This window comes from Halictus rubicundus, unplaced genomic scaffold, assembly GCF_050948215.1.
Source record: "Halictus rubicundus isolate RS-2024b unplaced genomic scaffold, iyHalRubi1_principal scaffold0906, whole genome shotgun sequence".
In the NCBI taxonomy this organism is placed as follows: Eukaryota; Metazoa; Arthropoda; class Insecta; order Hymenoptera; family Halictidae; genus Halictus; species Halictus rubicundus.
Genome location: NW_027489447.1, coordinates 20,001 through 35,000, shown reverse-complemented (window position 1 = coordinate 35,000; position 15,000 = coordinate 20,001). Strand labels below are relative to the sequence as shown.

The following is a 15,000-nucleotide window of genomic DNA, read 5'->3' as shown; positions in this document are numbered from 1 at the left end:
TAGGACCGATAGGGAAAAAGTTTCCTCTTGGCGGTGGGACTTAGAAAAATTTCCAGAGTTTTGTCGACGGAGTAGCACATCCGTCCATTATTTGCTAATAACTCGATAAATAATAATTGTAGCGAGTTTGGTGTTATGATATATATTGTTAGAAACCGTCTATATTACAGTGATATCACGTCGAAAATCGTCTAGGACCGATAGGGAAAAAGTTTCCTCTTGGCGGTGGGACTTAGAAAAATTTTCGTCGAACGTCCGACGGAGTAGCACATCCGTCCATTATTTGCTAATAACTCGATAAATAATAATTGTAGCGAGTTTGGTGTTATGATATATATTGTTAGAAACCGTCTATATTACAGTGATATCACGTCGAAAATCGTCTAGGACCGATAGGGAAAAAGTTTCCTCTTGGCGGTGGGACTTAGAAAAATTTCCAGAGTTTTGTCGACGGAGTAGCACATCCGTCCATTATTTGCTAATAACTCGATAAATAATAATTGTAGCGAGTTTGGTGTTATGATATATATTGTTAGAAACCGTCTATATTACAGTGATATCACGTCGAAAATCGTCTAGGACCGATAGGGAAAAAGTTTCCTCTTGGCGGTGGGACTTAGAAAAATTTTCGTCGAACGTCCGACGGAGTAGCACATCCGTCCATTATTTGCTAATAACTCGATAAATAATAATTGTAGCGAGTTTGGTGTTATGATATATATTGTTAGAAACCGTCTATATTACAGTGATATCACGTCGAAAATCGTCTAGGACCGATAGGGAAAAAGTTTCCTCTTGGCGGTGGGACTTAGAAAAATTTCCAGAGTTTTGTCGACGGAGTAGCACATCCGTCCATTATTTGCTAATAACTCGATAAATAATAATTGTAGCGAGTTTGGTGTTATGATATATATTGTTAGAAACCGTCTATATTACAGTGATATCACGTCGAAAATCGTCTAGGACCGATAGGGAAAAAGTTTCCTCTTGGCGGTGGGACTTAGAAAAATTTTCGTCGAACGTCCGACGGAGTAGCACATCCGTCCATTATTTGCTAATAACTCGATAAATAATAATTGTAGCGAGTTTGGTGTTATGATATATATTGTTAGAAACCGTCTATATTACAGTGATATCACGTCGAAAATCGTCTAGGACCGATAGGGAAAAAGTTTCCTCTTGGCGGTGGGACTTAGAAAAATTTCCAGAGTTTTGTCGACGGAGTAGCACATCCGTCCATTATTTGCTAATAACTCGATAAATAATAATTGTAGCGAGTTTGGTGTTATGATATATATTGTTAGAAACCGTCTATATTACAGTGATATCACGTCGAAAATCGTCTAGGACCGATAGGGAAAAAGTTTCCTCTTGGCGGTGGGACTTAGAAAAATTTTCGTCGAACGTCCGACGGAGTAGCACATCCGTCCATTATTTGCTAATAACTCGATAAATAATAATTGTAGCGAGTTTGGTGTTATGATATATATTGTTAGAAACCGTCTATATTACAGTGATATCACGTCGAAAATCGTCTAGGACCGATAGGGAAAAAGTTTCCTCTTGGCGGTGGGACTTAGAAAAATTTCCAGAGTTTTGTCGACGGAGTAGCACATCCGTCCATTATTTGCTAATAACTCGATAAATAATAATTGTAGCGAGTTTGGTGTTATGATATATATTGTTAGAAACCGTCTATATTACAGTGATATCACGTCGAAAATCGTCTAGGACCGATAGGGAAAAAGTTTCCTCTTGGCGGTGGGACTTAGAAAAATTTCCAGAGTTTTGTCGACGGAGTAGCACATCCGTCCATTATTTGCTAATAACTCGATAAATAATAATTGTAGCGAGTTTGGTGTTATGATATATATTGTTAGAAACCGTCTATATTACAGTGATATCACGTCGAAAATCGTCTAGGACCGATAGGGAAAAAGTTTCCTCTTGGCGGTGGGACTTAGAAAAATTTTCGTCGAACGTCCGACGGAGTAGCACATCCGTCCATTATTTGCTAATAACTCGATAAATAATAATTGTAGCGAGTTTGGTGTTATGATATATATTGTTAGAAACCGTCTATATTACAGTGATATCACGTCGAAAATCGTCTAGGACCGATACGGAAAAAGTTTCCTCTTGGCGGTGGGACTTAGAAAAATTTTCGTCGAACGTCCGACGGAGTAGCACATCCGTCCATTATTTGCTAATAACTCGATAAATAATAATTGTAGCGAGTTTGGTGTTATGATATATATTGTTAGAAACCGTCTATATTACAGTGATATCACGTCGAAAATCGTCTAGGACCGATACGGAAAAAGTTTCCTCTTGGCGGTGGGACTTAGAAAAATTTTCGTCGAACGTCCGACGGAGTAGCACATCCGTCCATTATTTGCTAATAACTCGATAAATAATAATTGTAGCGAGTTTGGTGTTATGATATATATTGTTAGAAACCGTCTATATTACAGTGATATCACGTCGAAAATCGTCTAGGACCGATACGGAAAAAGTTTCCTCTTGGCGGTGGGACTTAGAAAAATTTCCAGAGTTTTGTCGACGGAGTAGCACATCCGTCCATTATTTGCTAATAACTCGATAAATAATAATTGTAGCGAGTTTGGTGTTATGATATATATTGTTAGAAACCGTCTATATTACAGTGATATCACGTCGAAAATCGTCTAGGACCGATAGGGAAAAAGTTTCCTCTTGGCGGTGGGACTTAGAAAAATTTTCGTCGAACGTCCGACGGAGTAGCACATCCGTCCATTATTTGCTAATAACTCGATAAATAATAATTGTAGCGAGTTTGGTGTTATGATATATATTGTTAGAAACCGTCTATATTACAGTGATATCACGTCGAAAATCGTCTAGGACCGATACGGAAAAAGTTTCCTCTTAGCGGTGGGACTTAGAAAAATTTCCAGAGTTTTGTCGACGGAGTAGCACATCCGTCCATTATTTGCTAATAACTCGATAAATAATAATTGTAGCGAGTTTGGTGTTATGATATATATTGTTAGAAACCGTCTATATTACAGTGATATCACGTCGAAAATCGTCTAGGACCGATAGGGAAAAAGTTTCCTCTTGGCGGTGGGACTTAGAAAAATTTCCAGAGTTTTGTCGACGGAGTAGCACATCCGTCCATTATTTGCTAATAACTCGATAAATAATAATTGTAGCGAGTTTGGTGTTATGATATATATTGTTAGAAACCGTCTATATTACAGTGATATCACGTCGAAAATCGTCTAGGACCGATAGGGAAAAAGTTTCCTCTTGGCGGTGGGACTTAGAAAAATTTCCAGAGTTTTGTCGACGGAGTAGCACATCCGTCCATTATTTGCTAATAACTCGATAAATAATAATTGTAGCGAGTTTGGTGTTATGATATATATTGTTAGAAACCGTCTATATTACAGTGATATCACGTCGAAAATCGTCTAGGACCGATAGGGAAAAAGTTTCCTCTTAGCGGTGGGACTTAGAAAAATTTTCGTCGAACGTCCGACGGAGTAGCACATCCGTCCATTATTTGCTAATAACTCGATAAATAATAATTGTAGCGAGTTTGGTGTTATGATATATATTGTTAGAAACCGTCTATATTACAGTGATATCACGTCGAAAATCGTCTAGGACCGATAGGGAAAAAGTTTCCTCTTGGCGGTGGGACTTAGAAAAATTTTCGTCGAACGTCCGACGGAGTAGCACATCCGTCCATTATTTGCTAATAACTCGATAAATAATAATTGTAGCGAGTTTGGTGTTATGATATATATTGTTAGAAACCGTCTATATTACAGTGATATCACGTCGAAAATCGTCTAGGACCGATAGGGAAAAAGTTTCCTCTTGGCGGTGGGACTTAGAAAAATTTTCGTCGAACGTCCGACGGAGTAGCACATCCGTCCATTATTTGCTAATAACTCGATAAATAATAATTGTAGCGAGTTTGGTGTTATGATATATATTGTTAGAAACCGTCTATATTACAGTGATATCACGTCGAAAATCGTCTAGGACCGATACGGAAAAAGTTTCCTCTTAGCGGTGGGACTTAGAAAAATTTCCAGAGTTTTGTCGACAGAGTAGCACATCCGTCCATTATTTGCTAATAACTCGATAAATAATAATTGTAGCGAGTTTGGTGTTATGATATATATTGTTAGAAACCGTCTATATTACAGTGATATCACGTCGAAAATCGTCTAGGACCGATAGGGAAAAAGTTTCCTCTTGGCGGTGGGACTTAGAAAAATTTCCAGAGTTTTGTCGACGGAGTAGCACATCCGTCCATTATTTGCTAATAACTCGATAAATAATAATTGTAGCGAGTTTGGTGTTATGATATATATTGTTAGAAACCGTCTATATTACAGTGATATCACGTCGAAAATCGTCTAGGACCGATAGGGAAAAAGTTTCCTCTTGGCGGTGGGACTTAGAAAAATTTCCAGAGTTTTGTCGACGGAGTAGCACATCCGTCCATTATTTGCTAATAACTCGATAAATAATAATTGTAGCGAGTTTGGTGTTATGATATATATTGTTAGAAACCGTCTATATTACAGTGATATCACGTCGAAAATCGTCTAGGACCGATAGGGAAAAAGTTTCCTCTTGGCGGTGGGACTTAGAAAAATTTTCGTCGAACGTCCGACGGAGTAGCACATCCGTCCATTATTTGCTAATAACTCGATAAATAATAATTGTAGCGAGTTTGGTGTTATGATATATATTGTTAGAAACCGTCTATATTACAGTGATATCACGTCGAAAATCGTCTAGGACCGATAGGGAAAAAGTTTCCTCTTGGCGGTGGGACTTAGAAAAATTTTCGTCGAACGTCCGACGGAGTAGCACATCCGTCCATTATTTGCTAATAACTCGATAAATAATAATTGTAGCGAGTTTGGTGTTATGATATATATTGTTAGAAACCGTCTATATTACAGTGATATCACGTCGAAAATCGTCTAGGACCGATACGGAAAAAGTTTCCTCTTAGCGGTGGGACTTAGAAAAATTTCCAGAGTTTTGTCGACGGAGTAGCACATCCGTCCATTATTTGCTAATAACTCGATAAATAATAATTGTAGCGAGTTTGGTGTTATGATATATATTGTTAGAAACCGTCTATATTACAGTGATATCACGTCGAAAATCGTCTAGGACCGATAGGGAAAAAGTTTCCTCTTAGCGGTGGGACTTAGAAAAATTTTCGTCGAACGTCCGACGGAGTAGCACATCCGTCCATTATTTGCTAATAACTCGATAAATAATAATTGTAGCGAGTTTGGTGTTATGATATATATTGTTAGAAACCGTCTATATTACAGTGATATCACGTCGAAAATCGTCTAGGACCGATAGGGAAAAAGTTTCCTCTTGGCGGTGGGACTTAGAAAAATTTTCGTCGAACGTCCGACGGAGTAGCACATCCGTCCATTATTTGCTAATAACTCGATAAATAATAATTGTAGCGAGTTTGGTGTTATGATATATATTGTTAGAAACCGTCTATATTACAGTGATATCACGTCGAAAATCGTCTAGGACCGATAGGGAAAAAGTTTCCTCTTGGCGGTGGGACTTAGAAAAATTTTCGTCGAACGTCCGACGGAGTAGCACATCCGTCCATTATTTGCTAATAACTCGATAAATAATAATTGTAGCGAGTTTGGTGTTATGATATATATTGTTAGAAACCGTCTATATTACAGTGATATCACGTCGAAAATCGTCTAGGACCGATACGGAAAAAGTTTCCTCTTAGCGGTGGGACTTAGAAAAATTTCCAGAGTTTTGTCGACGGAGTAGCACATCCGTCCATTATTTGCTAATAACTCGATAAATAATAATTGTAGCGAGTTTGGTGTTATGATATATATTGTTAGAAACCGTCTATATTACAGTGATATCACGTCGAAAATCGTCTAGGACCGATAGGGAAAAAGTTTCCTCTTGGCGGTGGGACTTAGAAAAATTTCCAGAGTTTTGTCGACGGAGTAGCACATCCGTCCATTATTTGCTAATAACTCGATAAATAATAATTGTAGCGAGTTTGGTGTTATGATATATATTGTTAGAAACCGTCTATATTACAGTGATATCACGTCGAAAATCGTCTAGGACCGATAGGGAAAAAGTTTCCTCTTGGCGGTGGGACTTAGAAAAATTTCCAGAGTTTTGTCGACGGAGTAGCACATCCGTCCATTATTTGCTAATAACTCGATAAATAATAATTGTAGCGAGTTTGGTGTTATGATATATATTGTTAGAAACCGTCTATATTACAGTGATATCACGTCGAAAATCGTCTAGGACCGATAGGGAAAAAGTTTCCTCTTGGCGGTGGGACTTAGAAAAATTTTCGTCGAACGTCCGACGGAGTAGCACATCCGTCCATTATTTGCTAATAACTCGATAAATAATAATTGTAGCGAGTTTGGTGTTATGATATATATTGTTAGAAACCGTCTATATTACAGTGATATCACGTCGAAAATCGTCTAGGACCGATACGGAAAAAGTTTCCTCTTAGCGGTGGGACTTAGAAAAATTTCCAGAGTTTTGTCGACGGAGTAGCACATCCGTCCATTATTTGCTAATAACTCGATGAATAATAATTGTAGCGAGTTTGGTGTTATGATATATATTGTTAGAAACCGTCTATATTACAGTGATATCACGTCGAAAATCGTCTAGGACCGATAGGGAAAAAGTTTCCTCTTGGCGGTGGGACTTAGAAAAATTTTCGTCGAACGTCCGACGGAGTAGCACATCCGTCCATTATTTGCTAATAACTCGATAAATAATAATTGTAGCGAGTTTGGTGTTATGATATATATTGTTAGAAACCGTCTATATTACAGTGATATCACGTCGAAAATCGTCTAGGACCGATACGGAAAAAGTTTCCTCTTGGCGGTGGGACTTAGAAAAATTTCCAGAGTTTTGTCGACGGAGTAGCACATCCGTCCATTATTTGCTAATAACTCGATAAATAATAATTGTAGCGAGTTTGGTGTTATGATATATATTGTTAGAAACCGTCTATATTACAGTGATATCACGTCGAAAATCGTCTAGGACCGATAGGGAAAAAGTTTCCTCTTGGCGGTGGGACTTAGAAAAATTTCCAGAGTTTTGTCGACGGAGTAGCACATCCGTCCATTATTTGCTAATAACTCGATAAATAATAATTGTAGCGAGTTTGGTGTTATGATATATATTGTTAGAAACCGTCTATATTACAGTGATATCACGTCGAAAATCGTCTAGGACCGATAGGGAAAAAGTTTCCTCTTGGCGGTGGGACTTAGAAAAATTTTCGTCGAACGTCCGACGGAGTAGCACATCCGTCCATTATTTGCTAATAACTCGATAAATAATAATTGTAGCGAGTTTGGTGTTATGATATATATTGTTAGAAACCGTCTATATTACAGTGATATCACGTCGAAAATCGTCTAGGACCGATACGGAAAAAGTTTCCTCTTGGCGGTGGGACTTAGAAAAATTTTCGTCGAACGTCCGACGGAGTAGCACATCCGTCCATTATTTGCTAATAACTCGATAAATAATAATTGTAGCGAGTTTGGTGTTATGATATATATTGTTAGAAACCGTCTATATTACAGTGATATCACGTCGAAAATCGTCTAGGACCGATACGGAAAAAGTTTCCTCTTGGCGGTGGGACTTAGAAAAATTTTCGTCGAACGTCCGACGGAGTAGCACATCCGTCCATTATTTGCTAATAACTCGATAAATAATAATTGTAGCGAGTTTGGTGTTATGATATATATTGTTAGAAACCGTCTATATTACAGTGATATCACGTCGAAAATCGTCTAGGACCGATAGGGAAAAAGTTTCCTCTTGGCGGTGGGACTTAGAAAAATTTCCAGAGTTTTGTCGACGGAGTAGCACATCCGTCCATTATTTGCTAATAACTCGATAAATAATAATTGTAGCGAGTTTGGTGTTATGATATATATTGTTAGAAACCGTCTATATTACAGTGATATCACGTCGAAAATCGTCTAGGACCGATAGGGAAAAAGTTTCCTCTTGGCGGTGGGACTTAGAAAAATTTTCGTCGAACGTCCGACGGAGTAGCACATCCGTCCATTATTTGCTAATAACTCGATAAATAATAATTGTAGCGAGTTTGGTGTTATGATATATATTGTTAGAAACCGTCTATATTACAGTGATATCACGTCGAAAATCGTCTAGGACCGATAGGGAAAAAGTTTCCTCTTGGCGGTGGGACTTAGAAAAATTTCCAGAGTTTTGTCGACGGAGTAGCACATCCGTCCATTATTTGCTAATAACTCGATAAATAATAATTGTAGCGAGTTTGGTGTTATGATATATATTGTTAGAAACCGTCTATATTACAGTGATATCACGTCGAAAATCGTCTAGGACCGATAGGGAAAAAGTTTCCTCTTGGCGGTGGGACTTAGAAAAATTTCCAGAGTTTTGTCGACGGAGTAGCACATCCGTCCATTATTTGCTAATAACTCGATAAATAATAATTGTAGCGAGTTTGGTGTTATGATATATATTGTTAGAAACCGTCTATATTACAGTGATATCACGTCGAAAATCGTCTAGGACCGATAGGGAAAAAGTTTCCTCTTAGCGGTGGGACTTAGAAAAATTTTCGTCGAACGTCCGACGGAGTAGCACATCCGTCCATTATTTGCTAATAACTCGATAAATAATAATTGTAGCGAGTTTGGTGTTATGATATATATTGTTAGAAACCGTCTATATTACAGTGATATCACGTCGAAAATCGTCTAGGACCGATAGGGAAAAAGTTTCCTCTTGGCGGTGGGACTTAGAAAAATTTTCGTCGAACGTCCGACGGAGTAGCACATCCGTCCATTATTTGCTAATAACTCGATAAATAATAATTGTAGCGAGTTTGGTGTTATGATATATATTGTTAGAAACCGTCTATATTACAGTGATATCACGTCGAAAATCGTCTAGGACCGATAGGGAAAAAGTTTCCTCTTGGCGGTGGGACTTAGAAAAATTTTCGTCGAACGTCCGACGGAGTAGCACATCCGTCCATTATTTGCTAATAACTCGATAAATAATAATTGTAGCGAGTTTGGTGTTATGATATATATTGTTAGAAACCGTCTATATTACAGTGATATCACGTCGAAAATCGTCTAGGACCGATACGGAAAAAGTTTCCTCTTAGCGGTGGGACTTAGAAAAATTTCCAGAGTTTTGTCGACGGAGTAGCACATCCGTCCATTATTTGCTAATAACTCGATAAATAATAATTGTAGCGAGTTTGGTGTTATGATATATATTGTTAGAAACCGTCTATATTACAGTGATATCACGTCGAAAATCGTCTAGGACCGATAGGGAAAAAGTTTCCTCTTGGCGGTGGGACTTAGAAAAATTTCCAGAGTTTTGTCGACGGAGTAGCACATCCGTCCATTATTTGCTAATAACTCGATAAATAATAATTGTAGCGAGTTTGGTGTTATGATATATATTGTTAGAAACCGTCTATATTACAGTGATATCACGTCGAAAATCGTCTAGGACCGATAGGGAAAAAGTTTCCTCTTGGCGGTGGGACTTAGAAAAATTTCCAGAGTTTTGTCGACGGAGTAGCACATCCGTCCATTATTTGCTAATAACTCGATAAATAATAATTGTAGCGAGTTTGGTGTTATGATATATATTGTTAGAAACCGTCTATATTACAGTGATATCACGTCGAAAATCGTCTAGGACCGATAGGGAAAAAGTTTCCTCTTGGCGGTGGGACTTAGAAAAATTTTCGTCGAACGTCCGACGGAGTAGCACATCCGTCCATTATTTGCTAATAACTCGATAAATAATAATTGTAGCGAGTTTGGTGTTATGATATATATTGTTAGAAACCGTCTATATTACAGTGATATCACGTCGAAAATCGTCTAGGACCGATAGGGAAAAAGTTTCCTCTTGGCGGTGGGACTTAGAAAAATTTTCGTCGAACGTCCGACGGAGTAGCACATCCGTCCATTATTTGCTAATAACTCGATAAATAATAATTGTAGCGAGTTTGGTGTTATGATATATATTGTTAGAAACCGTCTATATTACAGTGATATCACGTCGAAAATCGTCTAGGACCGATACGGAAAAAGTTTCCTCTTAGCGGTGGGACTTAGAAAAATTTCCAGAGTTTTGTCGACGGAGTAGCACATCCGTCCATTATTTGCTAATAACTCGATAAATAATAATTGTAGCGAGTTTGGTGTTATGATATATATTGTTAGAAACCGTCTATATTACAGTGATATCACGTCGAAAATCGTCTAGGACCGATAGGGAAAAAGTTTCCTCTTAGCGGTGGGACTTAGAAAAATTTTCGTCGAACGTCCGACGGAGTAGCACATCCGTCCATTATTTGCTAATAACTCGATAAATAATAATTGTAGCGAGTTTGGTGTTATGATATATATTGTTAGAAACCGTCTATATTACAGTGATATCACGTCGAAAATCGTCTAGGACCGATAGGGAAAAAGTTTCCTCTTGGCGGTGGGACTTAGAAAAATTTTCGTCGAACGTCCGACGGAGTAGCACATCCGTCCATTATTTGCTAATAACTCGATAAATAATAATTGTAGCGAGTTTGGTGTTATGATATATATTGTTAGAAACCGTCTATATTACAGTGATATCACGTCGAAAATCGTCTAGGACCGATAGGGAAAAAGTTTCCTCTTGGCGGTGGGACTTAGAAAAATTTTCGTCGAACGTCCGACGGAGTAGCACATCCGTCCATTATTTGCTAATAACTCGATAAATAATAATTGTAGCGAGTTTGGTGTTATGATATATATTGTTAGAAACCGTCTATATTACAGTGATATCACGTCGAAAATCGTCTAGGACCGATACGGAAAAAGTTTCCTCTTAGCGGTGGGACTTAGAAAAATTTCCAGAGTTTTGTCGACGGAGTAGCACATCCGTCCATTATTTGCTAATAACTCGATAAATAATAATTGTAGCGAGTTTGGTGTTATGATATATATTGTTAGAAACCGTCTATATTACAGTGATATCACGTCGAAAATCGTCTAGGACCGATAGGGAAAAAGTTTCCTCTTGGCGGTGGGACTTAGAAAAATTTCCAGAGTTTTGTCGACGGAGTAGCACATCCGTCCATTATTTGCTAATAACTCGATAAATAATAATTGTAGCGAGTTTGGTGTTATGATATATATTGTTAGAAACCGTCTATATTACAGTGATATCACGTCGAAAATCGTCTAGGACCGATAGGGAAAAAGTTTCCTCTTGGCGGTGGGACTTAGAAAAATTTCCAGAGTTTTGTCGACGGAGTAGCACATCCGTCCATTATTTGCTAATAACTCGATAAATAATAATTGTAGCGAGTTTGGTGTTATGATATATATTGTTAGAAACCGTCTATATTACAGTGATATCACGTCGAAAATCGTCTAGGACCGATAGGGAAAAAGTTTCCTCTTGGCGGTGGGACTTAGAAAAATTTTCGTCGAACGTCCGACGGAGTAGCACATCCGTCCATTATTTGCTAATAACTCGATAAATAATAATTGTAGCGAGTTTGGTGTTATGATATATATTGTTAGAAACCGTCTATATTACAGTGATATCACGTCGAAAATCGTCTAGGACCGATACGGAAAAAGTTTCCTCTTAGCGGTGGGACTTAGAAAAATTTCCAGAGTTTTGTCGACGGAGTAGCACATCCGTCCATTATTTGCTAATAACTCGATGAATAATAATTGTAGCGAGTTTGGTGTTATGATATATATTGTTAGAAACCGTCTATATTACAGTGATATCACGTCGAAAATCGTCTAGGACCGATAGGGAAAAAGTTTCCTCTTGGCGGTGGGACTTAGAAAAATTTCCAGAGTTTTGTCGACGGAGTAGCACATCCGTCCATTATTTGCTAATAACTCGATAAATAATAATTGTAGCGAGTTTGGTGTTATGATATATATTGTTAGAAACCGTCTATATTACAGTGATATCACGTCGAAAATCGTCTAGGACCGATAGGGAAAAAGTTTCCTCTTGGCGGTGGGACTTAGAAAAATTTCCAGAGTTTTGTCGACGGAGTAGCACATCCGTCCATTATTTGCTAATAACTCGATAAATAATAATTGTAGCGAGTTTGGTGTTATGATATATATTGTTAGAAACCGTCTATATTACAGTGATATCACGTCGAAAATCGTCTAGGACCGATAGGGAAAAAGTTTCCTCTTGGCGGTGGGACTTAGAAAAATTTTCGTCGAACGTCCGACGGAGTAGCACATCCGTCCATTATTTGCTAATAACTCGATAAATAATAATTGTAGCGAGTTTGGTGTTATGATATATATTGTTAGAAACCGTCTATATTACAGTGATATCACGTCGAAAATCGTCTAGGACCGATACGGAAAAAGTTTCCTCTTGGCGGTGGGACTTAGAAAAATTTTCGTCGAACGTCCGACGGAGTAGCACATCCGTCCATTATTTGCTAATAACTCGATAAATAATAATTGTAGCGAGTTTGGTGTTATGATATATATTGTTAGAAACCGTCTATATTACAGTGATATCACGTCGAAAATCGTCTAGGACCGATACGGAAAAAGTTTCCTCTTGGCGGTGGGACTTAGAAAAATTTTCGTCGAACGTCCGACGGAGTAGCACATCCGTCCATTATTTGCTAATAACTCGATAAATAATAATTGTAGCGAGTTTGGTGTTATGATATATATTGTTAGAAACCGTCTATATTACAGTGATATCACGTCGAAAATCGTCTAGGACCGATAGGGAAAAAGTTTCCTCTTGGCGGTGGGACTTAGAAAAATTTCCAGAGTTTTGTCGACGGAGTAGCACATCCGTCCATTATTTGCTAATAACTCGATAAATAATAATTGTAGCGAGTTTGGTGTTATGATATATATTGTTAGAAACCGTCTATATTACAGTGATATCACGTCGAAAATCGTCTAGGACCGATAGGGAAAAAGTTTCCTCTTGGCGGTGGGACTTAGAAAAATTTTCGTCGAACGTCCGACGGAGTAGCACATCCGTCCATTATTTGCTAATAACTCGATAAATAATAATTGTAGCGAGTTTGGTGTTATGATATATATTGTTAGAAACCGTCTATATTACAGTGATATCACGTCGAAAATCGTCTAGGACCGATAGGGAAAAAGTTTCCTCTTGGCGGTGGGACTTAGAAAAATTTCCAGAGTTTTGTCGACGGAGTAGCACATCCGTCCATTATTTGCTAATAACTCGATAAATAATAATTGTAGCGAGTTTGGTGTTATGATATATATTGTTAGAAACCGTCTATATTACAGTGATATCACGTCGAAAATCGTCTAGGACCGATAGGGAAAAAGTTTCCTCTTGGCGGTGGGACTTAGAAAAATTTTCGTCGAACGTCCGACGGAGTAGCACATCCGTCCATTATTTGCTAATAACTCGATAAATAATAATTGTAGCGAGTTTGGTGTTATGATATATATTGTTAGAAACCGTCTATATTACAGTGATATCACGTCGAAAATCGTCTAGGACCGATATTTAAAAATTTTCCTCTTATTTGTGGGACTTAGAAAAATTTTCAAAGTTCGGTGAATTATGAAAAGTTGGTTATTTTGTGTAAAATAATATAGAAATATTAAAATTTATTATATTTTGTGAAAAAAATTTTTATACTTTTTTCGCTCTAAGTTCCAACAGCCCCGCCGGGAGGTCTGTTGCCGCGGCGGTTTGCGGCCATAAGCGCGCGTGCTATTGACCGCGCGGCGCCGGCGTCCCGGCCGGCCGTTCGGTATCTATAAGAGAGTCGACGGTTCGGTCGAGTCGGTCGGTGCAGCGCGCGTCTGTGGCTATTCTACGATCTCGGTCGAGAAGCAGTCATGGGCGCCTCGAGACTTCGGTCTTGACTGTTTCGTACCGTGCTTCGTATCGAATTATTCTCTACACAGCATTGCCACGGGTCGGTGTCCTAGACCGAATGGCCCTTATGTGGCGAGCCTTCCCTTAGTGGAGGTTGGTGACTTGTATTCACTTTTGTGTTTACTCGTACTAACTGAGCATCAACTCTTATGTCCGAGCGACTAAGGTATGAAAAAGAGAAAATAGAGTTAAAGAGAAAAAAAATTCTGTCTTTTAAAGACAGAATAAAGAGAAAAATTCGTTAAATAATAGAGGTGTCCTATTTCGTTTATGCCCAGCGCGAGCAGAAGAACACGGTTTCTCGCAGTCCAGCATGCGTCCTGTCCGCGCTTCCTCGGCACTTGTGTCGATTTTGTCCAGCGCAGTGGTTACGTGCTTCCGCGATCCATGTTTGGAACTATACGCGCCTCCACGATTAGGCAAACCATGTTATTATACGAAACGAATGTATGAAACTTGTTTCAATAAGATATTTATAAGAAAGTTGAAACAAGTAAAATATCTGAACAAGATAAGATATTTATAAGAAAGTCTTGTTCAAGATATACGTATAAAATTGAGAAACCGAGAACGCAGAGGAGGAGGAGGTATATTTGAAAAGGAATTTGTTCGAGGTTGAATATTTATAGAGAAGAGAAGATATATGTATCTCGTGCAAAAGGTTCTCTGAGAATTTGCACGAGTATAAAATATATATATGATTGGAAGAAAAAGTGTCGTCGACCTGTCTCGAAGAGAGCTGGCGGCGAAGACATTCGAAAAATTGTCGAAGCTCCCTGGTTGATCCTGCCAGTAGTCATATGCTTGTCTCAAAGATTAAGCCATGCATGTCTCAGTACATGCCGCATTAAGGTGAAACCGCGAATGGCTCATTAAATCAGTTATGGTTTCTTAGATCGTACCCACATTTACTTGGATAACTGTGGTAATTCTAGAGCTAATACATGCAAAACAGAGTTCCGACCAGAGATGGTAGGA

General features: G+C 38.3%; 1 non-coding gene across 1 annotated transcript in view; it reads left to right on the top strand.

Annotated features, from left to right (window-relative positions):
• The first annotated feature begins 14,795 nt into the window (after positions 1-14,795).
• LOC143364740 (small subunit ribosomal RNA) overlaps positions 14,796-15,000 on the top strand; it is a 1,919-nt gene continuing 1,714 nt past the window's right edge. Inside the window, exon 1 of the ribosomal RNA XR_013084272.1 lies at positions 14,796-15,000. This exon is cut by the window's right edge and continues 1,714 nt beyond it. This is a non-coding gene — a ribosomal RNA (small subunit ribosomal RNA).